The sequence below is a fragment of the Aquarana catesbeiana genome, linkage group LG03 (genome assembly GCF_042186555.1).
Source record: "Aquarana catesbeiana isolate 2022-GZ linkage group LG03, ASM4218655v1, whole genome shotgun sequence".
Taxonomy (NCBI): Eukaryota; Metazoa; Chordata; class Amphibia; order Anura; family Ranidae; genus Aquarana; species Aquarana catesbeiana.
In genome coordinates, this window is record NC_133326.1 from 361,731,126 (window position 1) to 361,757,496 (window position 26,371).

At 42.4% G+C, this 26,371-nt stretch overlaps 1 protein-coding gene across 2 annotated transcripts in view; it reads left to right on the forward strand.

Moving 5' to 3' along the window:
• The first annotated feature begins 1,188 nt into the window (after nucleotides 1-1,188).
• The window catches only part of JAKMIP2 (janus kinase and microtubule interacting protein 2), a 203,455-nt gene continuing 178,272 nt past the window's right edge, over nucleotides 1,189-26,371 (forward strand). Inside the window, exon 1 of one of the 2 annotated variants that reach the window (XM_073620612.1) lies at nucleotides 1,189-1,365. The gene's annotated coding sequence lies outside the window, so the exon portion shown is untranslated. The remainder of the gene's footprint in view (nucleotides 1,366-26,371) is intronic. The other variant, XM_073620611.1, reaches the window with a different exon arrangement.

Consider the following 26,371-nt stretch of genomic DNA (forward strand, 5'->3'; position numbering starts at 1 on the left):
GGAGGGGCCAGGAGAGCCAAAGAGGGACCCGAGAAGAGGAGGACCGGGCTGCTCTTTGCAAATACACTGCATAGAGCATGTAAGTATAACATGTTTATTATGTTAAACTTAAAAAAGGAAACTTCAGTATCACTTTAACTCACCAAGGTGAAGAGAGAAGTTGATTGGGTGCCATGCACATTTGCTCCAGGTTCTATTTGCTTCATTGTTATGTTGTGTATTAAAGTGTGTTGCATTAAGGCAATCCATTCAAATGAATGGCTGCCTTAATACAATGCATCACAATGGACCATAAAGAGGGTACTGCCATAAAGCATGCGTGCTATGCATAGGTGTGTGTTACCTCAAGTACTGGAAAGGTGATGTGTATTGGGGAGCATTACTGGTGTGAATGGGCCCTGTCAGTTTTTCAGGCAGACCTGTTCAGACCCTCCAATCACTCCATGGACCGGTGGGTTTAAACGGTTCTGTTGTCATTTAGACCCAATCCATTCCGGTCTGCTAAGAAAACGACAGTTCAGATTGGAGGGCTGTCAGTAAACAGACAGCGGAGTCCGTTTGCACCCGTTTGCCCATAGAGCAGAGCAGGCTCTGTCCATGTCCGCTCTGCATAAACTGAGCAGACACAGACCTGTCTTTAGCCTGCTCTGCTCAGATCAGCAGGGGGTCAACTGACAGACCCCCTGCTGATCTAATCGTACCGTGTGAAAGGGGTCTATGCACTGCAGTAACGCATGTTAAAAAAAAAACGCACATTAATGGGCATACTGTGGGGGTATTGCAGTGTCATGTCTTTTCTGTTTTTGGCTGATTATGGTGTAAACGTACAGCTGTTTTCTTTGTGCCCTTGCATTGAGCCTGGGATGATGTACGTGAACAAGTTCTTATGGAAGTACAATCATGTACATCTTGCCTATAGCATCAGTTCCATTTTTGATTTTTTTCCCCATAAAACAGCCACACTGTGTCACCTTGCCGAGTACACGAGCCATTGTCGGCTGTACATCACCTATTTATCTTCTAGTATAGTTTCTGGAAAGCATTTTCCACTCACTAGGCCATAATGGCAGCATGCAGTCCTAGCTAGCAGCGGAAAAGCCTGAGCACCTACACAGCAATCTCCCATTGTAATGACAGCCTTGTTTCCATAGGAACTGAGGGAGGGAGATTGCAGTTGCAGGCTCCATGAGCTCATGTTCTGTCTGCCTCCCTAGAAGGAGGAGGGGAGGGGTCCTTTGCCTGCTTGTCTGCCATCCAGCCATCCTCAGCATCATCACACAAGCACAGCTGCTGATGTGTTCCTCATCCAGCCATGGATTCAGGATTCAGGCTGCTCAGCTTTCATCTCTGCCCCACTTCAACATGGTGAGCCCTCTCTGTCTTTTATGTCATGTCAATGCATTTTTATAAATCATTATTACAATGGACATCAATGGTGCAGCTAGCTGTGCTGCTCGCTTCTAATATTTTAGTTTTTTTTTTTTTTTTGTCTTAACATCTTACATAAGCTTCCTTTATGATAGTGCATCCTGTAATATTGGTGATGTGGCGTGCATACACATGTGGGTTTATGTGCTTGCTAATGATAGCTACACTGGGCCTCACCTTCATTCTCCTCTGAAGACATCCCCAGAGATTCTATGCTAATATGTTATCCGGTCATGTGCAACAATTTTTATTTCAGCTTCAGTATACAGCAGCATTGCAAGCAGCACACCGAAACAAACTGTATTGTAATAGGAAAGGATCTGATAAAGGATTCTGATATTTTATATTTAGGGAAATTACTGACGTATGTATAGCCGATCGCTATAGGAAGTAAGTGCAGCATCTCAGTGACCTATAAAGAGACCCTTTGGATGCTGAAATATTTTACCCATGTCATATCATCTGCCCTGCAGCTAATGCGGCCATTGAGCTGGCTTGCACTGCGATGGGCCGTCTTCATTTACCCTTTTTAATGGTGTGACATTTTTATGCATTTATTTTCTAATTCATTTACCTTGACGTTTTGACATGCCACTGATATTTTTTACCTATATATGGTGGCATGCTGCATTAAAATGTGTATATTTGTCATTTAAAAAAAATCAATTTCTTAAAAAAAAAAATAAATAAATGCATGTTTTTAAGGGTGTATATTTTTAAGAATGAGAAATAATTATAATACCGTTCTAGCTTTATGGTGCAGATAGAACATACTGTTCTTGATTACATTGTCCTCTTTGTAGTAGCAGAGCACTTTTGCCTGTCACGTGTTTGCCGTTTACTGGTGCCTATTGATTTGTGCTGTAAATAATGCCTTGGCGGTATGCCATGTATGTGAAGGGGGGCTCTTCTCTATATGCTATTTCTATGTGTAGTGTTAGGTACACATAGTCGTTCTTGGATGCTTGGCCTTTTTTTCTCAGTGTAGATGAATAATGATGTTATAGATTTTTTACGATTTTCAGTCTTTTATGGTGTCTTGTGTGATAACAAAACCTGATCCTTATATGTTATGTGAATTTATCTATGACTTCTAAAATTTAGATGTGAGCTTTTAGATCTTAAAAGCAGAACTAAAGGCTACAAATAAAACAACTGACAACAGACAGACTCTTTATTGCAGAAAAGACATTCAATGTCTCTTCTGCAATAGAATTCACTTACCTGCCTGTTTGCGATTGAGTTGCGAATGCGCAGCTCAGTTTACAGTCTGGTTTCTGTGCTAGAATGACTGCATAGCCCCCAACTGTCCCTGATTTTGAGGTACTGTCCCTTATTTGGAACAAAGTCCCTCTGTCCCTCTTTCCTCCGCATCTGTCCCTCATTTTGGTCTGCTCTATATATTTGTATATAAAATGCACTTTTTATCTTTTACCACTTCCCGCCCGGCCTATAGCAAAATGATGGGCAGGTGGTGGTTCAGTTATCCTGACTGCGCATCATATGACATCCAGCAGGATAACTGTAGGCCAGCGCGGTGATCGGTGGTACTGTGTGTCAGTCTGACACAGCGCTACACCGATCTCGGTAAAGAATCTCTGACGGAAGCTCTTTACCACGTGATCAGCCGTGTCCAATCACGGCTGATCACAGTGTAAACAGGAAGAGCCATTTATTGGCTTTTCCTCACTCGCGTCTGACAGACGCGAGTAGAGGAGAGCCGATCGGCGGCTCTCCTGACAGGGGGGACCTGTGCTGATTGTTTATCAGTGTAGCCCCCCCCCACGGATGCCCACACTGCACCACCAGGGATGCCGCCAGTACCACCAGGGCGCCCATCACACATTATGCAGGTATGCCCCCCATGGTCACCAGGGATGCCACACAGTGCTCTAAAAGATGCCAATCAGTGCCCACAAATGGTGCCAGTCAGTGCCCACTTTGAATGCCTGCCAAATGTCTCCTCATCAGTGATGCCCAGCGGTGCCACCCATCAGTGTCCATCAGTGCCACCTCTTCAGTGTCCATCAGTGCCACCTACCAGTGCCCATCTGTGTCCATCAGTGCCCACCTATCAGTGCCCATCCGTGCCACCTATCAGTGCCACCCATAAGTACCCTTCAGTGCCACCTATCAGTGCCCATCAGTGCCATCTATGAGTGCCCATCAGTGCCGCCTATCAATGCCCATCAGTGCTGCATACCAGTGCCACCTATCAGTGCCCATCAGTGTCGCCTATCAGTGCCACCTCATTAGTGCCCATCAGTGCCTATCAGTGCAGCCTCATCAGTGCCCGTCAGTGAAGGAGAAAACTTACTTACCGTATTTATCGGCGTATAACACGCACCGGCGTATAACACGCACCCCAATTTAGGAGGGAATTTTAAGGAAAAAAAACTTTTAGGAGGGAAGTTGAAGGGAAAAAAACTTACATTTAAATGCCCTTCATTGCAGCCTTGTCAGTGCAGCCTTGTCAGTGCAGCCTTGTCAGTGCAGCCTTCCCCAGTGCAGCCTTGTCAGTGCAGCCTTGTCAGTGCAGCCTTCCCCAGTGCAGCCTTGTCAGTGCAGCCTTGTCAGTGCAGCCTTCCCCAGTGCAGCCTTGTCAGTGCAGCCTTCCCCAGTGCAGCCTTGTCAGTGCAGCCTTCCCCAGTGCAGCCTTGTCAGTGCAGCCTTCCCCAGTGCAGCCTTGTCAGTGCAGCCTTCCCCAGTGCAGCCTTGTCAGTGCAGCCTTCCCCAGTGCAGCCTTGTCAGTGCAGCCTTCCCCAGTGCAGCCTTGCCCCAGTGCAGCCTGGGATCCCCTGTCCCTGCTTCCAGGGCTTCAAAATCGCGGTCCGCGATTTGAAAATGGCGCCGCCGGCGCCGAAGTACACAGAGCCGGTCCTCGGCTCTTTCCGGCGGCTCTCGTTTACTTTCGGCTCCACTCGTAGTCCCGAGCGGAGCTATCCGAGTAGGTTCGGATAGCTCCGCTCGGGACTACGAGTGGAGCCGAAAGTAAACGAGAGCCGCCGGAAAGAGCCGAGGACCGGCTCTGTGTACTTCGGCTCCGGCGGCGCCATTTTCAAATCGCGGTCCGCGATTTTGAAAATGTGACAGCTCGGGATCGGCGGGGATCGGCATATAACACGCACCTGCGACTTTCCCCTGATTTTAAGGGGAAAAAAGTGCGTGTTATACGCCGATAAATACGGTATTTACAAAATTGTATAACAGAAACAAAGAAAAACGTTTTTTTTTTCTAAATTTTCAGTCTTTTTTATTTGTTGCGCAAAAAATAAAAACCTCAGCAGTGATCAAATACCACCAAAAGAAAGCTCTATTTGTGGGAACAAAATAATAAAAAACTTGTTTGGGTACAGTGTAGCATGACCACACAATTGTCATTCAAAGTGCGACAGCGCTAAAAGCTAAAAATTGGCTTGGGCAGGAAGGGGAGAAAGTGCCTGGTATTTAGGTGGCATTTCCCAGTGCTAAATCTTTCATCCAATTTCTAGATTGCTGCAGTTGTAAATTTCAAAAGCCAGTATAAAGGAATAGTAGTAGTAAAAAAAATGCACTTGTAGGTTTAACTAATCCTTTTCTTTTTTTTTTTTTTGTATAACTCCCCTTAAAGGGGGGTGGCAGGGGGATGTCCTATGTCTAAATACTTTTTCTAATAGGTGGCCCTCATTCCCATCTCTAAAGGTTGGGAGGTGTGTGACTGCACTCCTGCACATGCACAGTAGTGAAAACATACTGCACCTGACAAACAAGACATCCAAAGACTAGTACCCGGAAGAAGTCAGAGCAAAGATGCCGGCGAGGGACCTCACGGTGTTGGATCATTTGGAGCATACGTGGGTATTTCTATCTTTAGTTCTGCTTTAACGAGGAACTTCACTGTGTTTGAATCCCCCTGCCCAAGAAAAAAAGACTTAAAGTAAGGTACACACTATGAGAAAATCAGAAGAAAAATTCCATACAAGGCACAATCGTTCGATATAGTGTGTACTCACTTTTCGATGTCCGATTCAGGCTCTCCAAATCAAAATTTCCGAAGGGACAAAAGTCAGGTAGAAAAGACCAATAAACAACAAAAAAAATCTTTGTCGTACGAGAATTTTCATACATTATTTCTATCCTCGGTTCCAACTTGCTTTAAAAAAATCAAGGAAAACGAACGATAGTTCGCCCGATTTTCTTATAGTGTGTACCCACCTTAACAATGATCTCTGTCTCAAAATAAAATAAAAACATACATGCTAGTCAATGGAGTTCAGCAATCTTTTGGTTGAAGCAGAGGTTCTTCCTTCACACCTCTGCCATTTTTACTGGAGATCAAGCTTATACGCACACATGCCACAAGTCCTTCCAGGTCCAATCGTAGTGTGGCAGACCCCTCATGACATGTCTACACATGCCCAACATTTCGCAAACAGCTATTTTGATGCTATATTTGTTTATGGTAATTATATAGCACCGTTAATTTATGCAATGCTTTGCACAAATAGTACCTTCACATCAGTCCCTGAATCAAAGAGTTATCAAAGCACCAACACAGGATGGAACTGTGGGAGCTTGAGGTAGCGCAGTGCCACGACTTAAACGTCAATTGGTCAAATAATGAAAGTGAAAAAATGGACTTTCCAGGCACCAATCATAAGAAATAAACAATGAACTTTTATTAACAATTAATACATAGTAATAAAAAACACATTAAAATACTGCAGTATTACTACAGTGGCAGCTAAACCTCTCCAATATTGGTCATAGATATCAGAAACATGTCATGGTAGACCTGTGTGACTAAACTATAATGTAGCAATAAAAAAAGCTCTACATGTTTCGCGAAAATTGCTTCTTCAGGAGCTTTGTATATATTCTAAGGAGAGAAAAAGACAATCAATAATTATAACGCAGTAAAGCTATATATAATATAGTATGTAGGCAGATAGTCTCAGAGTATGCAGAAAGCACCAGTGCTAAGCAAAAGTGCTAATCACTTAGCCACTGTGCTGCCCTGCTATAGCACATGTTCCAGGAGCAACTATTCAAGATGTCAGGCATGCGTACACATGCCAAGGGGATCTTTGCCAGTACTCTGTCAGTGTCTGCTCATGCAGGCTGTGACATAATCCTGGCCTAGGCCAAGATTTAGGAATTAAAAACAAAAAATACAGAAAAAAACGTTTTTATTTTTTAACTAATGTGTAAGAGGGAGGGGGGTGGGGCAGGAAAGAGGAACTTATAAAAATGAGTAAAGTTCCACTTTAAGGTAATCATATTCTTCCATAAAGGCCTATATGCAGTGTAGTTACCAGCTTTAGAATGAATCCCATAGTAAAGGCATGTGCACATTCATGCTCAACACCTGTCTGCTTTTGCTGTGTGAAATAAAGCTAGCACCTAAGGCCATTCTTGACGCAAGGGGGCGTTTAATGTACTAAGAATATTGAAAGATGTTTTGCTATTGGTTACTGCACTTTCCTCTTCTGTGTCTTACTAAAGAAGAGTACAAACCACCACCAAAAACATACATAATGTCAAATGATCAGTATTGTTGGCTGTGACTGTGGTGGCCATCAATCAATGCAGAAAGTTTACAGTTTAAAGTGGTTATTAAGCCTAAACATTTTTTAACAATGCATTCCTTGAATCACAGCTTTATCATATTTACTAAGTTAAATACAACTTTTACATTAAAGTGGTTGTATAGTCTATTTGTTAACTTTTACCTACAGGTAAGCCTATAATAAGGCTTACCTGTAGGTAAAAAAAATATCTCCTAAACCTGTATGGTTTAGGAGATATTCCCCTTGCTATGAGCCGCTGACTGCAGCGGCGCATGCGCACAGGGGATTCTCGGCTGAAGGCCCGGAAGCGGCCGGACCTTGCCGGGGAAGAAATCTCCCGCGCGCATGCGCGGGAGTGACGACATCGCGGTTTCAGCCACTCACAGAGCTGGAGCCGCGATACCCGGAAGACACGCCGAGGCAACATGACAGCTCCCTCGGCGTGGACCAGGTAAGATACCGACACCTCGTTCTAAGGTAAGTATTTCATAATAGGCTAGTATGCGGTGCATACTAGCTCATTATGCCTTTTGCCTTACAGGGGTAAAAAAATAAAAAATGTCAGCGGGTATACAACTGCTTTAAGTGAGCAATAAGGTTGAAGTTTAATCTGCTTATGTTTTACCTTATGTGGTTCCTCTCTTCCCTCATATCAACAAGCTAATTAAGTTTTATTGAAATGTTTTTTTGTTTTCATTATGTAACCCTCTTGTTCTAAACAGGGGCTAGGATGCCAATTTCGTTTTTGGCTGGGCTGTAGTTATCTCAGACTGATTGTATAGCTGTCACCTGGTTTTTCCATAAGCTTAGGTTGGCTTGTGATTTCTCACTGTTGCCAGTAGATTTATCACTGGTATCACTGGTCACAGTATGACATTTCACAAACAAAACTAAGTAATGAATATGTATACTTCCTTCAGCCAATCCAGTAGGAGGATTGTGTCATTGGTGCATGCTGGGGGAGGATATAAACATTTGGGACAGGCCATGTGCTCACTCTCTTTCCCTGGGCTGAGGCCCGAGGAGGTGTTGCTAGATGGAGCTCTGCTGTTTGGCCCTGTTTTGGACACTAGTGTGTGCTGAAGGGGTCCTGACTGGTCTGGAGGAAGCTGTGCCAAGGAGGAGACCCAGGGGAGGCGCCTTGCTGGATAAAGGCAGGAAGAAGGCTGATCTCTCAGAAGGATCTGGTGACTCACTTGGAGGATGCACTGAAATCTGGGAATGCATTTACAGTGTTGCCGGGTTGGCTTAAAGATTCTGACTCTGTGAAGCTGGACATTGATCTGGATTTGGAATATCTGTAAGTGATCTGCATTGGTATCTGGGGCCCCCAGCCCTCACCTCCTTAACCGTTCTGCAAAACTTTAAAAAACAAAAGTGACTGGCGGACAATATTCTTTCTTGGTCTCCTCATTTTTGCTATGGACTCAGCCCTGGGGTGAAATGCTAGCCCACCCCTGCCTCTGGAGGTGTTATCCTACCTTTGTGTACCAGAGGGGGGCAACAATTACATACCTTATTTTAGACCTTGTGATGTCATGACTGGCTTTGCTATGCAACACAGGCAGAAGTCATTCATTTCCATGGGCAGGGCGTTTTTCAATGGGCACTGCCCCAAAGATGCTGCTTGCAGTACTTTTTTTCCCGTCCTGCAAGCGCACCACCCCAGTGTGAAAGCACTCGGGCTTGGGGTGGCTTGAGAGGCGCATTACAGGCGCTATTTTTAGCGATAAAACACCTGAAAAGCGCCCCAGTGTGAAAGGGGTCTAAAACAAGCTTGATGTGTATGGAACTTGTTTACTTTCAATTAGTGCACCCAGAAATGAAAAGCAAACATTGTTTAAAATGCACATTTCACTTTAGTCTGGTCGGTCAGCTTCAAAGTGTGTCTCTAGCCCAACCAATTTTTGATAGAGAAAGGAATGGTTAAAATTCCTGTTTGGGTGTTTTTGGTGGTCTATGTCAAGTTGAAGAGGTTTCCCTTCACTTTTTTTTCTTGAAGATAAAACTTATTGAAGATTAGACAGTTTTGACCAGATCAGGTGTCCCTATTGAAACATTTTCATTAGATCCTGTTCTGGTGACTGTTAATTTTAGATTTTCAATCTCTTTTTGAATACCAGGGCCAATAAAGAGAGTGAAACTCCTCAGCAAAGCCACAGACAGCAAACAAAACTTACCAGGGGTTCTAACTATTCTCTTTTAAATAAAGACTATAGTTCTTTGAACTTGTTCTACTCAGAAAATATACTCACATGTTCATACCTCCCAACTTTTTAAGTTTGGGAATGAGGGACATCTATCAGCAAAAGTATGCAGGCATAGGACACACCCCTTGCAACGCCCCCTTAAAGGAGAATTGTACAAAAAAACAAGATTGGTTAAACCCACAAGGGCTTTTTTTTACCACTACTATTCCTTTATATTGGCTTTTGGAATTTACAAATGCAGCAATTTAGAAATCAGATGAAAGGTTTAGCGCTGGAAAACACTTTTTGATAGATAAAAGGTGCATTTTATATACATCTATATAGATCATACCAAAATGAGGGACAAATGAGGAGGAATGAGGGACAGAGGGACATTGTTCCAAATCAGGGACAGTTGGGAGCTATGACATGTTCAGTGGTATTTTCTGGAGATCCGCTGCTCCACACCAAGTCATATATCATGCTCTTCTGAAGTCACCAGGGAGCCAGCTGTATCTTCTGGGTTCTTACAGCCACCCCCACTGATGACACTCATGTGCTGAAGTGCATCATCACCGGGCTAGCTGCAAAAACCAGGAAGAGACAGTTGCGCCCTCCCCGATGATGTGATGGTGCATATGTTTAGAAGAGTTCTGCACAGTACTTGAATAAAAAATAAAATAAGGAGGGGGGTGGAAAGCAAGTGGATGGGGAGGGTGAAGAACCACTTTCCATTTTGGACAGAATTTAGATATTAAAACCTGTTATATTTTTATTGCTATCTGCGTCCCCACTGGGGGAGATTCACCCTCTCTATCTGTCCTAGTGATCATTGTCACTGAGACAGAAAGTGATGGGAGACCCAAATTGTACAGCTGTCACCAGAACAGGAGGTGAGGGGAAATCTTCCAATGGGGAAACTTGTTCTGGTGACAACTGTAAAAAATGTAATGTCCCTCACTTTGTTGAGATTTCCTCTAATGTTTGTTGCATCTGCAGGACAGGTGAATGGGGAATCTCTTGAGTGGTATGCAAACAGCAAAAAATATTGACAGGGGCATTACATATTCCCCAAAACAAAACAATGTCTATGCACACGGCTTTAAGTAAATAAACAGCAGGGCCTAGAATACAAAAATAAGTTCACCAAAGTTTTTTTGGCTGCTTTGATTTCAGTAGGGCTAGGTTTAGACCTATGGCTAAACTCGCTGCTCCTCCGAAAAGTGATTCCTGTCAAAAGGCTTGTCAGAGGCAATTGCCAAATGCTCCTCCCCACCTGGTTTAGCAAACATTGCATGCGGTTGCAGAGCATTTGGAACGCTTCCCCATGTGCTTAAATGGGTCATGTACAATGGACACGCTGCCGGCCGTTTAATAGTTTTTGCCACAGGCGCGAAGCATTACAACTGCAGCATGTGAACACCTCTCAACCGTGTGTTTTAAACGCCCTCCTACTACTAGTCTAAAAGAGGCCTTAGAGGAAATCTTGTTGGTAAGGGTTGGTTCTAAATTTAAAGGATGCATTCTGATAGTTTGGTATGGGTTACTGGTCTTTCCCTAAAGGGGATTTCTTTAAATTAGCATGTTAGCTGAACTAAATACATTTTTCATATCTCTCCATCCACACCGTACAGTGCAGATGGACAAATCCCCTGCTGGGCTATTCTATTCTAACAGCCATTGGTGGCGACTGTCAGAATACCCAAACAGTGGCTGCACCTGATTGGATGCAGCTGCTGTTTGGCTGAAAATTTTCCAACAGGCTTCTGGGGCCACTAGGGCTACCCATTGAGAGAATTTCATCAGGTTTATCAGGAATCAGTTTGAATACTTATTGCAATGTTTTTAATTATTGGACATACCTAAAAATAAAAAATAGACCTACGTGGGTTTGTTTACACTAGAAGCAGCCCTTACCACCCATCTGAAAAGCAAACCATGGTAAATTGCTTTTCAGAAGGCAGTTTTCAGGTGGCTGGGAGTCAGTATGTTGCCATCACTTGTTTTAACCCTGAAAAAGCCTGCACCACCATGCTACAGCCTTGTGCATTGCACACAGTTGTAGGGCAGTTGCAGCACATCCCCATTCACTCGAACAGGGGATATAATCTTGTACTCTTGGCTGCGAAAAGAATGTGCACAACCCCCTGCCAGCTACTGTGTTGTGTTAAGGAGGTGGGGGGGCAGTCAGGGTAGGTAAAACCAGGGCTCAACCATATATTTTTGGCAAATTAAGAACTACTCTAAATCACGTGAAAGAAAAAAGTAAAAGCCTTCAAATGGTGGCAATCAGTCTGATTACAACAGTCTCCAGGTGATGAAGGAGAGGACATGAGGACCACTGCTGGCTGACGCGTTTCGAAGGGATACCATCTTCCTCAGAGCCTAAGCACTATCCCTTCGAAACAAGCACCAAACTCCCTGTGTGGCTTGCAATGAAGCAGCTGACAGACGCTTCTCATCCTCTCCCTCCCGCGGCTGTCAGCTGCTTCATTGAAAGCCACACAGGGAGAACGGTGCTTGTAACTCCCCCCCACTGCCACACCGATCACTCCTGACTACCCATCAAATGTCCTTTAATCTCTGGGCCCCATGACCTCCTCCAGCTCCCTGGGTCCTCCTCTGGCTCCCTGTGCCCTCCTCTGGCTCCCCGGGTCCTTCTCTGGTTCCCCTCTGTGCTCCTCCGGTTCCAGCCCTGTCCCCAATCTGTCACGATGGAGAACTGAGGAAGTAGCCGCTAAATATGTAATTTACCAGCTCCTTTCTTTTCTGAATGAACAGAGTCGGTGATCTCTGGCTGTCCATTCATAACGTAGCATAGTAAACTGTGTTTACGATGCTTCAATTTATGAATGGGGAGGAGCCTCTATCTCCTGTCCATTTATCTTCAGTGCAGCTAAGGCTGCTGAGAAAGGGACTGGAGAATCTGTGTTCTCAGTCACTTTCCCTGTCTCAAAGGGGAAATTTTAGGGGTCTGTTTAGACCCCTGATATGTCACCAAAGCCCCCCCCAACAGGGCTGATAAAAAAAAGGAAAAAAAAAACCACCCCCAACCGAAGCACTTTGAAAAAAAAAATATAAAAAATAAAAAATAAAAATAAAATTGTAAAAAATAATAAATAGTAAAATAATAAAAATAAAAAAAAACTACTGACACCATCCACTGTCCTCACAAAATGTTTGTAAAAAAAATAATACAAAAATACAATTGTGAAAAATAATAAAAAATAAAATAATAAACCAAAAAAATGTCACTGTCTATTGCTCTACTGACACTATCCACTGCCCTACTGACACCATCCTGCACATACCACCACCATATACTCCACACTCTTCTCCTGCACATACTACCCACTGCCGTATACTCTGCACTCCTCTCCCTTAGCTGATCATTATATTAGTGTCATAGTTGATGTCATTGTGAGTTAAGCAAGGCATAGATGATTAGAATGTTGCTTGGTTTAGCAGGGTCGGCTAAGATTCGAACCATCTATGGGTGCACCCCTAAACTCTGCACTCTGTACATAGCGCACCTCTGTGCTTCTTTGGTAAGAATAAAATACAAAATATACATTGAAAAGTTTTTTTCTCTATCTTATCTTCTTAACATTTGGTAGTCATATCTCAAAAAAATCTAAGTATCTTTTTTTTTTTTTTTTAATCTCATGGACAAAATGTGATGAATAAATATATATCATACAATCATTCCATAAACACATACCACATATACCGCATATCATTTCAGGAAAATATGCTTATATAATAGTTTACCATTTGTCAATAAAAAAAATATGTCCCCGGATTTCATTTGAAAAATCTGGTCACCTTAATCCAAACATTTCAAATGTCATCTCTCCTGGGAAGATTCGCACATTTCAGATTATCGTAAAATTCAGGTCTTTGCTCCAGCAAAATTGTTTACAATAATACTTGTTCATATACCCCCCTATTACCTAAATATTTCTAGTTTCAAAGGGCACAGCCAATTAAAAATACAGTAGAGGAGAAGATCTGAAGGTTAAAAGGGAGGATGAGGAGCCAGTGGAAGTGCTTGTATAGTTTAGGACTCCTGCTGCCAGTCTGAAGATTTGTAAGCTACAGAATGATTTCTGCCTTTTCTAAATTTCCCCTGACAATTCCCTCTCTTCATGTGGTTTACCGTGTTAAACTGGCAGAAATACTCAGCATGATCTCTGCTTCTATTACAATCCAAGTGATACTGATTCATTATACACTATACAGGAGAACCCGGTGCAATCAGTTGATGGTAAAGCAACCCTTTTCTTAAAATAAAAAAAGCCTTAAAGACGTTTTATCTATAAAAAAAAAAGTCCCTTTCCTGCTGCCTGTGCCGCCAAAAAGCCACTTGGTTCAGGAGAAATTCATAGAGAAACCGACACTTCTGGTAGTGTCAATCTTCTGGGTACCCATGGCTCTTACTGGTTCCTCCTGTTTCTGTAATAAGAGGTCAGAGGAAGGAAGCAGTAATGCCCCGTACACATGATCAGACATTGATCGGACATTCCGACAACAAAATCCATGGATTTTTTCTGACGGATGTTGGCTCAAACTTGTCTTGCATACACAGGGTCACACAAATTTGTCGGAATTTCCGAACGTCAAGAACGCGGTGACGTACAACATGTATGACGAGCCGAGATAAATGAAGTTCAATAGCCAGTGTGGCTCTTCTGCTTGATTCCGAGCATGCGTGGCACTTTGTACGTTGGAATTGTGTACACGCGATTGGAATTTGTGCGAACGGATTTTGTTGTCGGAAAATTGGAGAACCAGATCTCAAATTTTGTGCGACGGAAATTTCAATGGAAACTGTCCGATGAAGCCTACACACGGTCGGAATATCCGACAGCAAGCTCCGATCGCACATTTTACGTCGGAAAGTCTAACCGTGTGTACGTGGCATTAGAATTGTTGGTGACCCAGGCCAGGAGATTGAAACCCCAGGAAGTGTAGGTATCAGTACCGACTTCAGCAAAACATTTATACTGAATGGAATTCCACTCTGACGTCCAGAGCAGCGGAAAAAGCTACCAATCCAGAAAAGCTAATTCATTCCAGAAACAGATTCCTTCATCCACACAAACAAGGTGAACCTCCCAAATGGGAAATTGTATCCTGACAGAATAAACTGGTCAGTGATATAAGATGTCCTTTTGTCAGAGGCAAATTAGACAGTGACTTCTGCTGAGTGGGGAAGCCAACACACTGGTCGAAATGTATTCGGTCCCTGCTACACCGCCCAAATTTCACGCATGGCCATCTTAACACATGACTTTTACAGTCCTTTCACATTTGTAAATATCATTGCACATGTACCCTAACGTGGTATTTTATGTAACGTGTGTATTGTGGTGTGCCGCGGCAGGCAACTGTACTTGTGAATGTGTGTTCTAAGTGAACGGCACATCAAACTGCGCAGTGAGGGGCATTTACTGAAACTAAAGCAGCAGAGCATAGTAACCAATCGGCTTCTAGTTTCAGTGTATACGGCTAAAGCATATCTATGGTCAAAATGTAAAGTCGTATATTCATTTCCACATTATGTTTCAATTATTTCTAGCCTACTCCTAATACTTTGAATAATCTTGACGTTTCTAAACTTACTTTGTGAAGATCCCCACACATTCACTTCCTTGAATTTTATAACACATATTTAATATCCCCTGTGAATAGATACTGCTGGGTCACACATTTCACAGAGCCTGGCTTCCAGGGTGGATAAAAATTATATTTTTTTGATTTATATGGGATTTTTTTATTTTTTATCAAATTTATTTTAATAAATACTTTTGGAGTAAAAATATATCTAAAGATAGTTTTCTATTTAAGATACATTAATAATTTAGTTTATGCAGCATGAAATAGATCTTGGTAAACTAATTTAATGAATCTAAGCTCTGCAAGCTGAGATAACATGCACTGCATTGATGCATTCACATCATTTCACAATAACCATGAGATACAACAAAGTTCAGGAATATTCCTTTATCCCATTGTTTTGCAAATCTATGTACACTACAAACTGTATGATTGGATCGGTTCTAATATCGCTGTTTTACTAACCTGACAGCTTATTATTATATATATACTATACTATTTATATATTTATATTATTATAAATATGAAACCTTCATTTTGTTTGCAAATATTCAAGATTCTAACTACCATCAATAATAAGTGCTTACATTTAAAGAGCACCTGTCATTTCAGATCCATTATGGCAGCGCCTGTTAGCGGGCATCTACTCACCTGGTGCGTCCCTCGCCTTGTTGTGTCACTGCCGCATCACCAGTCATTCCATTAAAGTGAATGGGACTGTCGATGAGTCAACAGCGGGTCAGTGGAAGGAGTCACTGTGGGACAGAGATGACAGTTGCTCTTTAAAAATTATGATTTGAAGTGTTTGTATACCCGCACATTAAAAAAAAAAAAAAAAAAAACCTGTAAGGCAAAGTTATAATGAGCTAGTATGCACCGCATACTAGCTCATTATGAAATACTTACCTTAGAATGAGGTCCCCGTATCGTAGCCTGGCCCACGCCGAAGGAGCTTACATTTTGCCTCAACATTTCCTCTGGGTTCGTGGCTCCGGCGCTGTGAGTGGCCGGAGCCGCAATGACATCACTCCCGCGAATGCGCGTTGGATTCTTCTTCCCGGCAAGGTCCGGCAGCATCTGCCGTACCTTCAGCCGGGCATTCACAGCACATGCGCCACTGATGTACAGGTTTTGGAGATATTCATTTTACCTACAGATAAGCCCTATTATAGGCTTACCTATAGGTAAAATTTAAAAATATAGGTGTACAACCGCTTTAAATCAAGCATTTTTACTAGTGATTAAAATCATGATTTAAATTTTGATTTAAATCAAATCCACCCTGCTGCCTACTGACCTACAGAGATGCTGAGAGAAGGAGTTTAACCACTTCCATACCGGGCCTATTCTGGCACTCCTCTCCTACATGTAAAAATCATAATTTTTTTTTCTAGAAAATTACTCAGAACCCCCAAACATTATATATATATATATATATATATATATATATATATATATATATATTTTTTTTTTTGTAGCAGACACCCCTAGGGAATAAAATGGAACTTTTTATCTCGCACAGTATTTGCACAACAATGTTTCAAACTTTTTTTTTTTTAAACTTTCATGAATTAAAAATATAACAAAACAGTAAAGTTAGCCCAATTTTTTTGTATAATGTGAAAGATGAAGTTACGCCAATAGATACCCAACATGTCAGGTTTTAAAATTGGGCCCACTCATGGAATGGCACCAAACTTTGGTAATTAAAATTCTCCATAGACGACGCTTTAAAAATTTTTGCAGGTTACCAGTTTAGAGTTACAGATGAGGTCTAGTGCTACAATTATTGCTCTCACTCTAACACATGCGGCGATACCTCACATGTGGGGTTTGAACAAAGTTTACATATGTGGGCGGAACTTGCGTGTGCATTCGCTTCTGTGCGCGAGCTACTGGGGACAGGTGCGCTTTAATTTTTTTTTTTCTTTTTACTGCTTATTTTCTTAATTTTTTTATTTTTACACTTTCTCTTTTAATTTTTTTTATCACTTTTATTCCTATTACAAGGAATGTAAACATCCCTTGTAATAGGAATGGTGTGTGACAGGTCCTCTTTATGGAGAGATGCGGGGTCAACAAGACCCCACATTTTTCCTCCAGGCTGAAAAGCATGAGATAAAAAAAAATAATTTACGATCCCATGCTTTCCAGCTGCGATCGTGGCTTTGTTTACAAGCGCGGCCCAGGCGTGATGTCTGGTCACCGGAAATCTCTATGGTCGTCATCCGGCGGCGGCGGATTCTTTCTCCGGGTCCCTGATGGCACGGGAGCGCCTGGAGAAGCACCGGAGGGTGGTGGCGGGGATGTCCCCTCCCTTTGCCTTTAAGAACGATCTAGCGGCTGAACTGCTGCTATGATCATTCTTACGGTGCACAAAATCGCTGGCTGAAAAAGAGGATATCTGAATGATGCCTGTAGCTGTAGGCATCCTTCAGATATTCCCACTGAAATTCAAGGACGTCATATGACGGCTAATTAAAATTAACAGAAGGTAAATAAAAATGTAAAAGGTAGTTACAGCACCCCTTTCACACTGAGGCATTTTTCAAAAATTTTTCAAAAAACCTTCTCTGTGCAGCAGCCCCCCTAATATTTACCTGATCCCCATCGCGATCCATGGATGTGCACAAAAGCCTCAGCTGTTTGGGGACTCTCACTCCGCGCCAGCTGCTGTCATTCACACCCAGTGAGCCAATGAAGAGAGAGAGGGGATGGGGCCGAGCCACAGCTCTGTGTGTGAATGAACACATAGAGCATCAGCTCGGTAGCGAGCCTGCTCCGGTGCCCCCGTAGCAAGCTGCTTGCTCTGGGGGCACTTGCAGGAGGGAGGAGCCAGGAGCGCCGGCTGGGGAGCTAAAAAGAGCAGGTGAGTATGACATGTTTGTTATTTAAAAATAAAAATGAGAGCCTTTAAGGCTTGTTGTTTGTACTGGGCTAATCACTAGCAGAAACGAGCATTGTCACTATGTGATTTTGTGAAGCAATTTGCACATGATTTTGTGCGTTGAGTAGGGCCAGCCCATGCATTTGGCCTGCACAGGTTCGTTTTGTGTTTTTTTTTTTTTTTTTTTTTTTAACAAAAGAGCTGTAATATTGGAAATTATTTTGTTACATGGGTTGTTCCCTTCAGAAAGGATGCACAAGTTTTTTGTGGATCCCCATGCAGGCAGGTTCTTTCATGTCACTTAAGATGCAACGGCTGCACAGACACAGCCGCTGCTCCCAATTTGACATCCGTGCAGGTGCACGGCCTTGAATGCACATTGTCCTGCATTCAGGTTTGTGCACCCACACCAATGCAGCCGCTGCGTCTCAGTTGACATGAATGGAACTGCCTGCATGGGAATGCACAGAACACCTGTGTATTCCCGTGCAGGTAAACACGGCCCTCACACGGGCGTAAGCTGTAGTTCATCCATGTGAATGAGGCCTTAATGAAATGTAATTCATTACCGAATAAGCACATACTCATGTGAGCTTTTTTACCCTTCTAAATGACTTCCCCCTGCTTAACATAGCAATACCTGCTTGCTTAGTATGAAACTAGTGAAACAAGGTCACTATTAAATGATCTGTTTATACCTCAAGGCACGGATTATGGAAGCTGAATACAACCACACTGCTTCAGAAAGATTTCTAATTGTTGCCATAGTAATTGAAATGATAAAATGGCAGACCGATGTCTCTTGAGAGTTGCAAGAGCAGCAGTGAATGGCATCATGTGTGCTTTTTTCCTTTCTTACAGCTGTCAGTTTCCGCATATACTGAGATTGCTTTGTAATGGTGTACTCTGTGCCTTGTTAATGGGAACTTCCTGGTTCTGATGTACTTAGAATTCAGCTTTTTCTTGGCAGTGTGGCCACAGGTGCAGTGAAGACTTTTTTCATAAGAGAACTGTATTGGAAAATTATTTTTTTACACAGGTGGGTCCTTTCAGAAAGGTTCTTTCCATTCTAGCAGAAAATGCAATTGTATTTGACATTTTTTTTTGTACAAACCATGATTTATGAGTAATATAATGTTTGGAACAATTAAATATAGGATCGATTGATTATTTACTGTAACTTGTATGCTGTCATAACCACCCCAAATTGTCTTTAAAAAAAAGAAAATCAATTTCCTATGTTTTGCTTAGCAAAACATGGAGGCTGTTTACATTTTTTTTTTGTAAATCAACAAAGTTTGTATTGAAATGAAATACTGTCGAGTATACGTCATTTTAACAACAATCCAGAGGTTTTAACAGAGATCCACTATAATTTTTCGTGGGAAGTTCCATACCAGTAACAGTTTCATACCAGTAATTGAATAAGCAAAACATTTCTAACCACATTGGTAAATGATGAGCAGATCCTACTCCACATTGACTCCTCTTGATAGGATAAATCTATCTATAGAAGAGCCTATCCAAGATCAGGTCAGTCGGGGAAAGGCCCGGAGACTAGTATCAAGCCAAGGTGACCATAATGTTTTAAACTTATGCGAGCTACCCCTCCCCGTTTACATTTTTGAAAATAACATTAAAGATAAGATAACATGAAACTCCAGTTAGTCAGTATAGTGCTAGACATGGGCCTAGTAGAGGATTTTTTTTTTATTACAAAATTGTATATATAGTCAGTGCTAAGTGGTAAAAAGACAGCCAGCAAAAGCCAGCCTAAAAGCTATCTGAAGGTAGATTGCAGTCTCCTGTGCTCTCAAAACATATAACAAATTATTCTGTTTCAGTATGTTGACTTATTTGTGCAATTAAATAATGAACATTATGTAATAAATAGTCACAAAATATACAAACGTGCTTGAAAATCAATGTTAGGCCCCTTTCGTACGGTCGGACCGCTCAGGTCTGCCTGTCTGTTTTGACGGCGGACCTGAACGGGCGCTCCATGCTAGTCTATGGAGCGACGGATGTCAGCGGTGACATGTCCGCTGACATCCGACCCGGTCTGATCTGCTAAAAGCAGACGGACGCCTCTACATTCAGATCCGTCGCTGGCGGATCTAATCGGGTGAGATCTGATGAAAACGGACATGCTATCCGTTTTCGTCCGATCTCTCGATAGAATCCAGTGGCGCTCGACAAGCCCCTCCCCGCTCAGTGAGCAAAGAGGGACCTGTCATCTGCCGGCTCAGCGGAGATTAACAGAAAGATCCCCCGCTGAGCCGGCGGACCGAGACGGATTCCGTGGAAGTGGATCTGCCGCGTGAGAATGAAGCCTTATAAAACGATAACTTAAATAAATTCCTGCAGTGTTATTATTCATGCAGTAGTAACTGCAGTGCTGTGCACTCTTAAAATTCAAAAGTGATCACAAAAAATATATATTACAAAAGTCCACAACAGTCTACTCAAACAATATGCAACTCCAAGTGTAGAGAAAACAATTTCTAAATAAAGTTCTGCATTTTCCATCATTTCCTGTGTATGGTGCCACACCAGTAAGTGAATTACACACTGACCAGAAATAAATATATATATATACAGCATCTCACAAAAAGTGAGTACACCCCCTCACATTTTTGTAAATATTTTATTATATATTTTCATCTGACAACACTGAAGAAATTACACTTTGCTACAATGTAAAGTAGTGAGTGTACAGCTTGTATAACAGTGTAAATTTGCTGTCCCCTCAAAATAACTCACCACACAGCCATTAATGTCTAAACCCCTGGCAACAAAAGTGAAAATGTCCAAATTGGGCCCAAAGTGTCAATATTTTGTGTACCCACCATTATTTTCCAGCACTGCCTTAACCCTCTTAGGCATGGAGTTCACCAGAGCTTTACAGGTTGACACTGTAGTCCTCTTCCACGCCTCCATAAAGACATCACAGAGCTAGTGGCAAATCCGCCGCAGAGACCACTTTTATCTGAAAGCGGACCTCCGACAGGGACACTTGACCCATGTTCCATGTTTGGCACAAATCCTGAATTTGGTGGTGCAGCGTTTCTTGACCAAGTACCCAGGCTTACAAGATCTCCTAAAGCAGGCCAGAAAAGTGGTAATCATGTGGTAATTTCCGCCGGTCATACAATGCCAGTGCTCGGCTGGCTGACATTCAAAGGGAATGCAACCTGCCCGCCAGGTGGAAATCAACGTTGGCAATGCTGCAGCGGCTGCACACACAGCAGAGGACCATCAATGAGTACCTGTGTGAGTATGGCACCAGTACAGGGTCAGGGGAACTTGGCTTCTTTTCGTCACGCCAGTGGCTGCTGATCAAGGATGTATGCACTGTCCTGTCACTATTTGAGGAGGCCACAAGGATAGTGAGCAGCGACAATGCATGCATCAATGACACTGTCCCTCTAGTCTTCCTACTGGAGCACATGCTTCGTGGAATCATGGACAGGGCACTTGAGGCGGAACAGCAGGAGAAAGAGGAGGACTTCCTTTCCTTTCAAGACCCCCTTTATACAAATAGCATTCCTGCGAGCCCGCCAAACACACAGGAAGAAGAGGAGGAGGAAGATTGTGTCAGCATGAATGTAGAGGATAATACTCAGCAGCAGTCTTCAAGGGATGGCTTTCAGTCCCCAGAAACCCAAGGAGTTGTACATGGCTGGGAGGAAGTAGTTACGGATAATGTGATCCTTAGTGACCCAGAGGACTCAGAATCGAATGCCTTTGCAAACTTACGCTGCATGGCCTCCCTGATTCTGCAAAGCCTGCGAAAGGACCCTAGGATTTGTGGTATCAAGAAGAGGGATCATTACTGGCTGGCAACCCTTCTTGATCCACATTACAAGAGTAAAGTTGTAGAACTCATCCTGCCTTCGCAGAGGGAGCTTGAGGATGAAACATCTTCAGGAGGCCTTGAAGAAAGGTTTGTGTAACGCATTTCCAGACCCTGGGAGGTTACCATTTCCTGGTGCTGGACAACGTGTTGCTGAGGCTTCGTTCAGTCAGAGGAAGAGCGGTGGAGAAGGTGGCAGGCTGACCGATGCCTTTAAACTATTTTTCAGTCCTCGGCGCCAAGGTCTGATCGGTTCAAGCAACCATCGCCAGCATCTGCATTATATGGTGCAGGAATATCTAGGGGCAAGAGCAGAGTTGGAGACCTTTCCAACAGAGCATCCACTGGGTTACTGATTCTTGAGAATGGACCACTGGCCAGAATTTGCTCAATATGCAATCGAGCTACTGACCTGTCCTGCATCCAGCGTGCTTTCTGAATGCACATTCAGTGCTGCTGGAGGGTTTGTAATGGATCAAAGAGTGTGCCTGTCCACAGACTCCGTTGATAGGCTCACATTCATAAAAATGAATCAGTCTTGTATCAGCAGCTATCAAGCACCTGATGCTGATGTAACTGATTGAATTTGATCTGGGATCCCTATGCTGACTATCCTATTCCTCCTCAATCTTGATGATGCTAGCTTCCAACAATATTTTTGGTTTAGGGCACCACCACCCAAGGCCCAATTTTTCTGCCCCTGTTTAACAGGGGCATGTAATTACAATTTTTTATATAATATTTAACAGCAGGGCCCGTTCCTGTGCCCAACAAGAGTAACTGTGAGGAATTACAATGTTCTGGCGCCACCAAAACCAAAGGCCCAATTTTTCTGCCCCTGTTTAATGGCCATGTAATTATAATTTTTGATATAATATTTCACAGCAGGGCCCGTTACTGCGCCCAACAAAACAACTGTAAGGGGTTACAGTGTTTTGGCACCACTAACACCTAAAGCCCAATTTTTTCTGCAGAGTATATAGGGCAGGCCGTATAGTATATATACTGCTGTTCAGAGTATATAGTACCTGGGGGCCCCCCACACCATTTAAAAAAAAAAAAAATCATGCAAGGTTTCCCTTAATATCCATACTAGATCTGAAGGGCCTGGTATGGATTTTGGGGGAGGACATCCATGCCATTTTTTTTTGGTATTTTTGGTGTGGTGTTCCACTTAATATTCATACCAGTCCCAAAGGGCCTAGTAATGGACTAGGGGGGTGAACCTACGCTGTTTTTTTTAAGGATTTTCATCTATAATGCCGTGATCAGACAATACATTACAGCCGCGAGCAGTTTTGAATGAAATTTTTTCCTTTAGAAATGTAATTTTGCTGTGGTACTGTTATAAACATGGGAAAGATGTGCTACTTTACAGGCAGACTAAGGAGACCCCCCAGGCACAATATTTAAAGGAATATTTCATTTTTATTGTTTCACTTTAAGCATTATTAAAATCACCGCTCCTGTAAAAACTGCCATTTTAAAAACTTTTTTTTGCATTGATACATGTCCCCTATACATGGCAATAACTTGCATATAAGCCTTTAAATTTAGCACTTTTGATTTTTTCACGTTTGTGTCCCTTAGCGTTTACTGGTGTTTGCGTGTTCGCACAAATTTTTTGCCTGTTCGCATGTTCTGTGTTCGGCTCATCCCTAGTCCTTAGTCTGCTTGTCTTCAGCAAACTGTTTGCCGGCTTCTTGTGCATCATCTTTAGAAGAGGCTTCCTTCTGGGACGACAGCCCAGCAGACAGCCCAGCAGACCAATTTGATGCAGTGTGAGGCGTATGGTCTGAGCACTGACAGGCTGACCCCCCACCCCTTCAACCTCTGCAGCAATGCTGGCAGCACTCATATGTCTATTTCCCAAAGACAACCTCTGGATATGACGCTGAGCACGTTCACTCAACTTTTTTGGTCGACCATGGCAAGGCCTGTTCTGAGTGGAACCTGTCTTGTTAAACCGCTGTACAGTCTTGGCCACCATGCTGCAGCTCAGTTTCAGGGTCTTGGCAATCTTATAGCCTAGGCCATCTTTATGTAGAGCAACAATTCTTTTTTTTCGATGCTCAGAGAGTTTGTCTTTCCTTCTCAGGCAGCCAGCAGAGATGCAACATAAAGTCTGTCACAATGCTCCCCTGCTGCTCCCAGTGATATACACACTGAATGCTGGTTATCCTGCACAGCTCGCACACAGAGCAAACAAGGCAAGACCACAGTGCAGTATAATGTATGAAAACATCCAGGTATTAAAACAGCTTGAAAGCAAAAAATCCAGCATATAAAACTCACATGTATAGGTACTGATCAGGACCCGATATAGCGGGGTGTGATGTTAGCACTAGAGCGCCGTCCTATGCGTTTCGTCCAGTAGAACGTCTTCAAGGGCCTCTAGAATCTGACTTTTGCCATGTTTAGGTAGCTCACTGTCATTCTGATAACAAGCTAATTGGGAAACAATTTGTGCTTAAGCCAATGGCCAACATACTAATCAAGAAATTGTTTATAGACAAACGTATTCATCTGGAAATATAGAAACCAAGTTAAAAAGATATATAAAGACTAAGAACTTGCATAAACATTTAAGAATGACAATTAAAATTCAGATACGGAAAATTAAATAAAAACAGATAAACATTATCATAGATAACCGATATCCCTGATGATAAAACCACTGCTCAAAATATAAATAGTTCAGTACAGAGATATATATCGCTACTACTCATAGATTCTACAATTAGAAATAAATAGATTTAAAAATAGACATATAACCAATATTTAAAATAAACCCATCATGCAAAATAACTGAATATATGTTTCTTCCCTACTGTAATTATCTGGTATCTATAAAACAGTTAATGTCCCATTCTATGTTTAGGCCATGTAGTGCAAACTTTTTATTTGAAAATCCAGCGCATTTCCATTTTTGAAATCTCTCTGATCCAGTTACAGTAACTCCTATCCATTGTGGATGTAAATATCTATTCCAATAAACTTAAGACCCTTAGGGTTTCTCTGATGGTATTTTCTAAAGTGTGCTCTATTCTCTCCTCATGTTGTACGCACGTTCTCATAAATGGTCTCCTTGTGGTCCTACACACATATTGTTTGCCGCAAGGACATTGTAGGCGGTATACAACATAATCTATATTACAGGAGATAAAAGAATATGCTTAAATTGTATCAGTTGCTTCAAAGCGAAAATGCTTAGATCTGGGACATCTGCTTCCATTTGTGATACAGATACACCTATTACAAGGAAGAAAAAACTTCCTCCTTAACACTACCTCTGGAGCTTTCTGCAGTTCTTTTTTTTTATTAAAAAACAGAGCTATTGAGAGCCATCAAGAGATGCAACGCAACAGTCAGATTTGATTAACAGAAATCTTAAAGTGGATGTAAACCCGATTCATGAAATCTTATCCGGGCACATATATCTGTAGTGTTTTCTTATCTCTCTCCAATGCCCTGAGTCCTATGTGTTTCTGCTGCTCTGTTCCTCTGTTATCAGCATGATAACTTCGGACAAGTTCTCCAAGACGGGAGATAAAAGCAGCCTGAAATTTGTGTCGGGGTGGGTTCTATAAATAGAGTAGCAGAGAGCTTGTTTTGTCACAGCACAGCTCTGAAAGTATCTTTGTTCCTTTGCCATGTGAAGTGGGAGTGTGTGCCTTTCCTCCAATCAGCTGTCTCTCAGTGTAAGCCAAGAATCCACTCCCAGTACTGAATGAGGAAGTGAAAATTCTAACACAATGTAAGAATTCTAAAGAATATAGAAAGGGAAAGACAGCAGATATGCATATAAAACTTTTGTAGGGAGATTTGTTTCACCCCTGTGTATCATATGAGGCTGTTCACTTCACTGGGTATATTCCTGTACTACTTTTGTGGATTTCGGGGTGCGATTTCCATTGCCATCTGTGCAGAAACCTGCACAGATGTCTCTGAACTCGCCCCCAAAGATGGGACTGACATTCAAGAAAGAAATCGTTCAGCTGAACTCGCACAATTTCATTCCCACAGTCAGTGTGAACCAAGGCTAACATCCACTTTACGTAAATGTAAACCTGTCAGCTGCACTCCTTCTTCATTATCTCTTTACCTGAGTAAGAAAATATAAGAGGATTTATGTAGAAAAGATAAGCCACAGTTCAGTGGTGAATTAGCATCATTAGGATGGACCCAAACATCCCATACCTTGAACATTTTTTTCTAGGATTCTTACCTTGTCTTGTTTGGTGGCAGAACTGTGTTGTGTAATGATTTCCAAAAGTTCAAGGAAGGTGCAGCTGAGATCTTCCATATATGATCTTTAAAGCCAATTCCAGGCAAATAAAAAAGATCCATTGCAGTGGGGCTGCACCCACAATGCAAGGAATAAAAGCTAATTTTGTCTAGGAGTAACGGTTTTACTTACCTGATCCTCTGCTCACTCGGCAAGCAATGTTCCCTCACAATCCAGTGGACTATCCTTCTGTGTCCTCACATCCAATGCAGGACTATGGACCCTGCTATTGTTTTTATGAAGTCAGGATCCTAGGCCTGTGGGGTGCTGCAATGCAGACGCTTCGTGGACCATTCTAGTGCAGGTATAGCCCGACTACAAGAAATAATTTTTTAGTTGCACAGAGTTGCAGAGTTGGGATTTAAATACAGTTTAGGACTGGTTTCTTCTGTTTTATAATGGATTGTAGGAAGTACGTTTATGGGAGTTAGTAATAGCTGAGTAGCTACTTTTTGCAGGTCATATTTGTAACAAAAAAACCTACAACAGTGAAATGATATGATATATGGGCCAATGACACATGCAGGCATCTAGAGGTGCTTTTGCATACCTACG